Source organism: Ovis aries, unplaced genomic scaffold (assembly GCF_016772045.2).
Source record: "Ovis aries strain OAR_USU_Benz2616 breed Rambouillet unplaced genomic scaffold, ARS-UI_Ramb_v3.0 scaffold_946, whole genome shotgun sequence".
Lineage (NCBI taxonomy): Eukaryota > Metazoa > Chordata > Mammalia > Artiodactyla > Bovidae > Ovis > Ovis aries.
The window spans coordinates 62,501-72,500 of record NW_024599831.1 but is presented as its reverse complement, the minus strand read 5'-3'; the positions used below and the strand labels follow the sequence as shown (position 1 = coordinate 72,500).

Here is a 10,000-nt window from a genome sequence, read left to right as displayed (position 1 = left end):
CACCCCGCACACCACACACTCCTCCCCTCCCCCGCCTCCAACCCCCCCACCACACACACACACACACACACACACACACACACACACACACAGCGTTGTCCTTGGCCTGGCTGTGACTCTCCCCATCTCCTCTGTCTCTGCCCACACACCAAATGCGTAGACACACACCCCCCCCCGCCCCCAACGCCACACACACACACCCTGCCCATAAACACCCCAACCCCCGCACACACCGCGGCCACACACATACCCCGCCCCCCCACCTCTCTCGCACCCCCCTACCCACACACACACTGCATTGTCCTTTGCCTAGCTGTGTCTCTGCGCCAAACCCCTCCACCACAACCACAGGCGCACCCTACGCACCGCACGCATACCGGCGCACACACGCCCAGCCTGTTCGCACCCCGCCCGCACACGCCACGCACCACACATTCCCCCCGCCCCCCCCCCCGCAACCACCACCACCAGACACACACACTGCGTTGTCCTTGGCCTGGCTGTGATGCTCCACCTCTCCTCTTCTCTCGCTGTGCCCACACACCACATGCGGAGGCCACACGCATCCCCCTGCCGGTAAACACCCCGAGACGATGGCACACAACACGCCCGCGCACACATCCCGCTCCCCCACCCCTCCCGCACGCCCCCCCCACCCCCCCCGCGCCGCCCCCCCCCACCACCACCACACACACACACAGCCTTGTCCTTTGCCTAGCTGTGTCTCTGGGGAGAAATACGTATGAACCTTTCAGATGAATCATGTGAACCTTGAGTGACATCAATGCCTTTCTTGATTGGAACTCACGACACCCTCACCCTTTAGGAATGCAACTTTATCCGGAGGGTGGTGCCTGGTTGAAGAAAAAAACACCCTTGGAACACATGAGTGTTTTGGGGATCAGAAGAAAGGATCGTCACACGTCAGCAGGCCTCGTGGCCAGAAGATGATGGAAAAACCCTTAAGACCTTCTTTGGATGGAAAGCACCTGATTTTGACAAAGGTCAGGATTGCTGACCCCCGCGTTGACTCTGGATTCATCCCTATGTGTCACAAAAGGTTAGAAGCAAGCCTACAAAACAAAGGCATGGGATCCGTTTCTGGAAAGACGGATTCCCCTGTGTCGTTTCTCTCTTGCTCCCCGTTTTTCTGGCTGAATTCCCATCTGCAGCGTGGATGTGATTCCACGTCCACCAAGGGATTCAGCCTCTTTTTCGCCACTCATATTTCCTACGACACTATCCGTTGCTAATCTCTCTCTGTATCTATAATGAATTAAATGTTTTCCTAGGACGCCGATTCCATCCCCACCCTCGAATCACCCTGGATCCACCAGGGCTGGACCCCGGCGTCGGTCGGTCGGTCGGTCGGTCGGTCGGTGCGTGCGTGCGTCGGTGGGTGCGGGCGTGCGGTCAAGAATGCTCCCCCTCCCCCACCCCCGTCCGTCCGTCTGTCCGTCCGTGCGTCCGTCGTACCTCGCCCAGAGACGTTCCCGCGAAGTGTTGGCGTGTCCCGCTTTCCTGTCCGCCTCGGTGACTGAGCGGAGAAACTGCGCCCTAGGATGGCCCCCCACCCCCACCCCCCCGCCCCCACCCCCCCACCCCCCCGCCCCCGGCCCCGTCTGGCAACGAGTCCCTGCTGGTCTCCCTCGGAGCTTCTATGCTGCGGCCGGCTCTCTGGACAGTGCGTTGGCTGTCGGGCGCCACCTGCCTGTCGGTCGCTTTTTTAGATGGCCCTGCGGGGGGACCACGGAGGGAGCGGGCCGGGCCGGCCAACTCTTGAATGCCCTGGGGCTGTGGAAGGAGGCTCTGCGGGAGGGGCACCTTGGGCCAGAGGTCCATGGGGAGCCACACTTGGGCTTTTTTGCTTGGGATGGGAAATCTCCTTTGGGAAACTTGATTGATTTGGAGAACAGCTATTGGAACCCCAGGGAGGTGACTTTTGGGGGGCTTGTCTCCCCTGGCATGGGGGGAAATCTTCCTTCTCCCGCCAAGGATTTCAAACAGAGCCGCGACAGATCACACGGATCCACTTGCTCCAGTCAGGTTCAGGGGCAGAACGCGAGGACTCAACCTGGCCTGGTGACAGCAAGTCGCGAACCCCGCCCCCCCCCCCAACTCGGAACACTCCCCTGTCTGCCTGGCCAAAGACAAGTGCTGGCTGGTGGGGGCAGACTCACATTTCACGGGAGTGGTCTTGATCGCGGAGGTGCTGAATGAGCTCAGAAAACACAAGCAGATGATGCGGGATATCCATCCATGCACGTGATCCTTTGCCTGACTGGATCTGTCTCTGCCCGCCCACCACACACACCACACGCAGACCACCCCCCCCCACACACACACACACCATGCCCATACCACACACCCACTGCGTCGTCCTTTGCCTGGCTGCGACTCTCTGCCTCTGTCTCTGCCCGCACCACCCACAGGAACACACCACACGCATACCCGCACACACACCCCGCCTGCACCCAGCGCGTGCACACACACACACATCCCGGAGCGCCCCCCCCCGCCGCCACGCACACGCACGCGCGCGCGCGCGCACGCACACGCACACGCACACACGCGCACACATACCCCCAGCCCGTACGCACCCGGCCCAAACACGCCACACACTCCCCCCGCTCCCCCATACACACACACACACACACTGCATTGTCCTTGGCCTGGCTGTGGCTGTCTCCCCCTCCTCTGGCTCTGCCCACACACCACATGCGTAGCCACACCCACCCCCCCCACCCCCCACCCCCCGTCCATAAACCCCACACCCCCGCACACACCACGCCCCCCACACATACCCCGCCTCCCCCACCTATCCCGCCCCCCCCCCCACACACACACACTGCCTTGTCCTTTGCCTAGCTGTGTCTCTGGGCCTCTGTCTCTGTGCCCCCACACCCACACCCACACCCACAGCGGCACCCTACACATCACACGCATACGCGAACACACACCCCGCCTGCACACTGCGCACACACACATCCACCCAGACACACGCACACCCAACCCGGCGTCACACGCCACACACCACACACCCCCCCCCCCCCTCCCCCCCCCCCTCCCCCCACACTGCGTTGTCCTTGGCCTGGCTGTGACTGTCCCCCCTCCTCTGTCTCTGTCCACACACCACATGCGTAGCCACACTCCACCCCCCCCGCCCCGCCCCAACGCCACACACACACACACACACACACACACACACACACACACACACACACACACCCCAGCCCCCATAAACACCCCACGCCCGCACACACCACGCCCCCACACATACCCTGCCCCCCACCTCTCCCGCCCCGCCCCCCCCACCACACACACACACTGCCTTGTCCTTTGCCTAGCTGTTTCTCCGCGCCACCCACCCCCCCCCCACCCGCCACAACCACAGGCACACCCTACACACCACAGGCATACCCGCACACACACCCCGCCTGCACACAGCACACACACACATCCCGACCCCCCCCCCCACACACACACACACACAGCCCGTTCGCACCCCGCTCGCACAGGCCACACACCACACACTCCCCCTACCCCCTACACACACGCACACTGCGTTGTCCTTTGCCTGGCTGTGTCTCCGGGCCACTGTCTCTGCTCGCCCCACCCTCTTCCGGCCACGGCCACGCCCACACCCACAGGCGCATCCCACACGCACACACCCATGGTGCCCACCCGACACACACTCGGCCTCACGTGGAACCTATACACACACCACACACGTTACCCCTCCCCCCCCCCCACCCACCCCCCACACACACCCACGCAGCACCACCTGCGCGTGCCCCAGACGCACCACCACACACCGCCTCCTGCCGGGGTCCAGCCCCGTCGGATCCAGGGAATTCGAAGGCGGGGACGGCGTTGGCGTCCTTGGATAAAGACATATTGAATGACAGAGATAGAGAGAGATTAGAAACGGATCGTGTCGTAGGAAAACGAGTGGAGGAAAAGAGGCTGAATCACTTGGAATTCGGCCAGAGAAACGGGGAGCAAGAAAGAAAGAAGCGACGTGGGGGTATCCGTCTTTCCGGAAACGGATCCGATGTCTTTCGTGGTGGGTTTGCTTCTATCCCTCTTGTGACATATAGGGATGACTACAGAGTCACGTGGGGGCCGGGAGTCCCGACCTTTCTGAAAATCAGGTGCTTCACATACATGTTTGGGAAAAAAAAAAAAAAAGTCTTAGGGATATGACATATGACATCATCTTCTGGCCCTGAGGCCTGCTGACGTGTGATGATCCTTTCTTTCTGATCCCCAAAACACTTACGTGTTCCGAGGGTGTTTTTTTCTTAAACCGGGCACCACCCTCCAGATAAAGTGACATTCCTGTAGGGTGAGGGTGTCGTGAGTTCCAATCAAGAAAGGAACGGATTGAACCCCAAAGTTCACATGAGTCGTCTGAAAGGTGAATACTTATTTCCCCTAGATGCTAGTGATCTTCACGATAAGGGCAGGGAACATGGAGATGGAGCAGCAACCATCAGCCCAACACATGAAAATCCTTTCCCCAATGTGGCCCTGAAGGTCTATGTAGTCTTCAGAGAGTGATCGAGTGACATGTTGACATAGCAAGGACACAGGGATGGGTCGCAAAGGACGGGGATCGATTCCCAAAGAGAACGTTCCTTCACTCAAAAAGTCTAGGATTGCTCCCCTTCAAGACGACTCTCTTTCCTTTCTACATTCCAACGACATGGATTCATCTATTCCCAGGTGCCTAAGGATATGGAGGCCTGGCGGCCATCACGGACTCGACCGTGAGAAAAGCCCTGTGCTCGCGAAGACTCTCCAGAGACTCCCAGACTCTCTGTGCTGTTTACGGTGGAGAGGGAGCCGACGCTCGTGTGCGTCGTGGCGGGAGGGTGGGTGACCCTGTCACGCGAGCTAGTCTGTCAGCAGAGAGGTTTGACCCGAGACGCCCTTGTCACACCCAGGGCCGGGAGTGAGCCGTCAGGACACGTGAAACACCCTTCACCCACGTCATTCCTGACCAACCCACTAGACTCATCATTTCTAGGTAGACGCTGGCTTTGGGGGTAGATGCTCGGGAACGGGGGGTTTCCTGAGGCTTGATCACGCCTTTGCGTGTGCCAAGCCTCCTTCCTCGTGGCCTTTGCCGTGGGCGGAGTTCCTCGCGCTGGCCCCCGACGGCCTCCCCCCACCCCCTCCGCCCCCCACTGTGTGCGTCCCTGTCCCTCTCTTTCTCTTTCCCTTCCTCGCCGTCCCTCTGCCCCTCCCTCCCCTGCCTCCCCCTTCCCAGGACAGGGTGCCTTTCGGATGAGTCTGCCTGTTGTGCGGACACCCTTGACGTGACGATGGCTACGGTCTGACCTGTCACGCCTGTCACCTGGGGCGGCGGGGTGGGGTGGTGGTCAGACAGGCTTGGGACGCTAGGGATAGCTTTCTCTGTGGAAGGTGGAAGCCTCCCTTCCGTCCCTCGCTGCAGACAAGCAAACGGACCGCAACGGAAAGCGATCTCTACGGATTGACACGCCACCCACTTCACCGAGCAGATCGTAGGAGCCTTCACCCAGAGCTCTTGCGAAATTCTTCGGAACGGGGGTCAGTCTTCCAGTCCCCCGCCATCATCAGGCGAGGTGTAGAGAACCGATGGGAAAGCTTGAGGAATGACTTCTTGCGTGGGGTTGGGTGAACTGAGGAATAGGATGCGAAAGTGGATGCCTGACTTCTTGAGGAAAAAAGGATTGGGGGCGGGGAGGAGCAGGCGGTCCACTTAGGAGGTCGGGTTGAACGTGGACACATACACTGTACGTCAGAACGATCCACGAGCACCAGGATCCTATGCCAGCACGGGAAAGTAGACGTATGACTTTGCAGGAACCTCTGAGGGAAAAGAATCTGAACACCTGAAACGAGCATGACTTTGTAACGCCCCTCCCCGCGCCCCCCTCCCTCCCACCGCCCCCCGACTTCCTTTCTGCCATCAGGGTGGTGTCCTGTGCGTATCTGAGGGGACTGATATTTCTCCCGGCGATCTTGACTCCAGCTCGCGCTTCATCCAGCCCAGCGTTTCTCATGATGTGTACTCAGCCTGTAGGTTACATAAGCAGGGTGGCGATAGACAGCCTTGATGGACTCCTTTCCCTACTTGGAACCAGCCTGTTGGGTTTCCATGTCTAGTTCTAACTGTAGCTTCCTGACCTGCAGAAATACAGATTCCTCCTTTTTTTTTTTTTTTTTTTTTTAAATTCCCTAACCTGGGTGAAAAGCGACAGAGACAGAGAGAAGACAGATGGAGGGACGGACGGACGGACGGACGGGCGGGCGGGCGGGCGGGCGGGAAAAAGACAGAAAGAAAAATAAAATAATGAAAGGACCTATACCGTTCCACCTGTTGCTTTCCAGATACAAAGAGAACACAGAGGACCGAAAGGACACAATGTGGAAACTGTGAATTTGGAAAGACGGACGTCCCCTTGGTCCCTTCGTACAACACCCCTGTCGGCAGAAGGCAATCCTTTCCCTTTTTCTCTCGATCTGGTCCTTCCAGACTTCGGAAACTCTCAGTGGAGGATTCTTATCTCCTTGGCGATCGTGATTGCCACAGGTTCCTTAGGGGCCCAGAGGGTCTTTCTGAGAAACGCGGGGACGCACGCCTGGAGACCCGGCTTCCATCCCTGGGCCAGGAAGGCCTCCTGGAGAAGGACATGGCAACCCGCTCCAGGACCCGACCCTGACGTCTAGAAATCAGCCTCCTAGACTGCCTCTCCCTGCGCCGACTGGTGTCTCGAATCCGCTCCAGGGATGCACCTGTGTGTTTCCTTGGTTTCCCTACCAGTGCCTCTGAGGGGAAAGAAAATCCCCGATGGCTTGCACCCCAGGCCTGCTTTCCCGGACCCGTCCATCGACATCACGGCCTCCTGTAGAGGAGATACGATCGCCGACTCACTGAACGGAGGATCTGTGCTCAGAAACTCTTTCCAAGACATGGAGGCCCTACTAACGAACCTATTTCGTCCTTCCCTCCTTCTGGGTTTGTTTTTTTCTTTTTCTTTTTTCCTTTCTTTCCTTTTTCTCCCCTGTTCCTCTCACGTCCGTGCACACGCACACGCACACGCACACGCACAACGTGCCGTCTCTCACGGACACGTGGACGCGCACGCGCTCACGCACACAGACACCAGCTCGGCTCTTCCTAGGTTCCAGGCGAGTGACAGAGGAGGGGAAACTGCGAGGGTTCGGAGTAGGCCGCCGTCCCCACCCCACTCCAGCCCACCGCACGTGAACCTCCGTGCCCGATGGAGTGTTTTGGATTCGAGGGACTACAGAGCCGGCCGGCGCCAGAGGAACGCTCTGCCCCTCCCTCCTTTTCTGTCTCTCTGAAGGCTGAAAGAGATGGGGAGACCAGACCGCCTGACCTGCCTCTTGAGAAATCCGTATGCAGGTCGGGAAGCAACAGTGGGAACTGGACATGGACCGACAGACTGGGTTCCAGATTGGGAAAGGAGGACGTCAAGGCTGTATATTGTCACCCTGCTTATTTCACTTCTATGCAGAGGACATCGTGAGAAACGCTGGACTGGAAGACACGCAAGCTGGACTCAAGATGGCCGGGAGAAATAGCGATCCCCTCAGATATGCAGATGACACCACCCTTATGGCAGCAAGGGAAGAGGGGCTAAAAAGCCTCTTGAGGAAAGGGAAAGAGGAGAGTGAACACGTTGGCCTAAAGCTCCACATTCAGAAAACGAAGATCATGGCATGCGGTCCCATCGTGTCGTGGGAAAGAGATGGGGAACCGGTGGAAACAGGGTCAGACGTTATTTTGGGGGGCTCCAGAATCACTGCAGAGGGTGACTGTAGCCATGACGTTCAAAGACGCGGACTCCTGGGAAGAAAAGGGATGACCAACCTAGATAGCATCTTCCAAAGCAGTGACGTGACTTTGCCGACTAAGGTCCGTCTAGTCAAGGCTATGGTTTTTCCTTGCTCGTGGATGGATGTGAGAGCTGGACTGTGAAGGAGGCTGAGCGCCGAAGAATGGATGCTTGTGAACTGTGGTGTTGGAGAAGACTCTCGAGAGTCCCTTGGACTGCAAGGAGATCCAACCGGTCCATTCTGAAGGAGATCAGCCCTGGGATTTCTTTGGAAGGAATGAGGCGAAAGCGGAAACTCCAGTACTTTGGCCACCTCATGAGAAGAGGGGACTCGTTGGAAACAAACTCGGATGCTGGGAGGGATGGGGCGCAGGAGGAGAAGGGGACGGCCGAGGATGAGATGGCTGGATGGCATCACGGACTCGATGGACGTGAGTCTGAGTGAACTCCGGGAGATGGGGATGAACAGGGAGGCCTGGCGTGCTGCGATTCATGGGGTCGCAAAGAGTCGGACACGACTGAGCGACTGAACGGAACGGAACTGGAGGCAGGCAGGAATGAAAACCTCCCCCCACGGAGGGGAAGCTGTCAAGTGACGATGGCTGCCTCGACGCACGTCCACGATCCTCGCACGCATGAGCGGGGTTTCCTGGGTGACAAAACAGGAGGAGACTCCTTTGGCCTGACACGAGGCGAGTGTGTCCCAATACCCTCCCCATCCCCCAGCCCCCTTCCTCCGCACGGTGCCGAAAGGGGCGGTCTCAAGGTGGAGACATGGAATGGGGGGATGGGGATGGGGATGGGGATGGGGATGGGGATGGGGATGGGAGGAGGGGTGCGTGGGTGGGGCGGATCACCATTCAATGGAGAGAAGCTCGAGGCGAAGTCAGAGGCTCTGACTTGACTGGAAAGCTTTCTGCATTTGAATGAAGCTATCGGACGAGGCCCTGCAGGGGGAGGGTGGGGGAGGGTGGCGGTGGGGCCCGCAGACAATAGCCCCTGCCGGCCTGCCGGCCTGCCGGCCTGCCTGCAGGCCGGCCTGCCGGGCTGAGGAGGCCCTCTGGCGGCGGCGGGGTCACGCTCCGGACTCCTGCAGCTCAACTCGATCCCTTCAAGGAAACTCCTGGGGTGACTCCTGTCCAGGGAATCATCCAAATGGGCCTGTTTCTGAAAAAGGCCCGAGTCACAGCTGTGACAGATTCTGTGGATCTCTTGACCCATGGATTGACCTGCACCCTCCCTCCCATCCTGTCAGATCCTTTCGACACGCTTGAAGAGGTCTTTGGCCTCGGCCCAGAACACAGGCCAAGATAAACAAATACGTTTTGGTCTTTTTCTTTCTTTTTTTTTTTTTCTTTTGAACAGGGCGAAAACGATGCACGGCCGTGGATTGGAGAGAAGCCTGCTCCCCTCGCGCGCCTGAAGGCAGGGAGTTCTCAGCGGGACAGAAATGACATTCAGAAATGAACCGTTTAAACTTGGTGACTATGCCAGAACAAATAGTGACACCAAACTTTGATACAGTGCTGTGATTTCCTTCTGGGAGGTTTCAGACCCCTCTCTATTGACCTTTAAGTCGATCATCAGTGTGTTGTCCGTCTCACTGCGTCAAAGCCCCTGCTCCCATCATAACCTCACTGAGATCTGTGATTTCCACCCAATGGACAGAGTCATCACACGCTTAGCTCCACCCAGCTCGTCACGCAACAGCGTGGACGGGCACGTGCGTGCGTGGGCGCGTGGGCAGGTGGGTGGGTGGGTGCGTGGCTGGGTGCCTGCGTGCGTGCGTGCGTGGGTGGGTGGGTGCGTCCGTGCGTGCGTCCCTGCGTCCCTGTGCCTTTCGCCTTTCAGATTATGAACCCCGCCCCCTCACCTCTCCCGCTCCCCCGCCCCCCCCCCACTGCCTTGTCCTTTGCCTAGCTGTGTCTCTGTGCCACCCACCGTCCACCACACCCACAACCACAGGCGCACCACACACCACGCGCATACCTGCACACACACCCCGCCTGCACACAGCGCACACACACATCCCGACCCCAGACACATACACACACACACACACACACGCAGCACAGGCCGCACACCACACACTCCCCCCTACCCCCTACACACACACACACACACACACACACACGCGCACGCACACA

At 58.9% G+C, this 10,000-nt stretch overlaps 1 long non-coding RNA gene across 1 annotated transcript; it reads left to right on the top strand.

The window, feature by feature from the left end:
* Positions 1 to 682: 682 nt before the first annotated feature.
* On the top strand, positions 683 to 9,190 carry LOC132659119 (uncharacterized). The gene is made up of 2 exons (XR_009599096.1): positions 683 to 1,060; positions 4,729 to 9,190. It is a non-coding gene; the product is annotated as an uncharacterized LOC132659119 (long non-coding RNA).
* Positions 9,191 to 10,000: the final 810 nt, after the last annotated feature.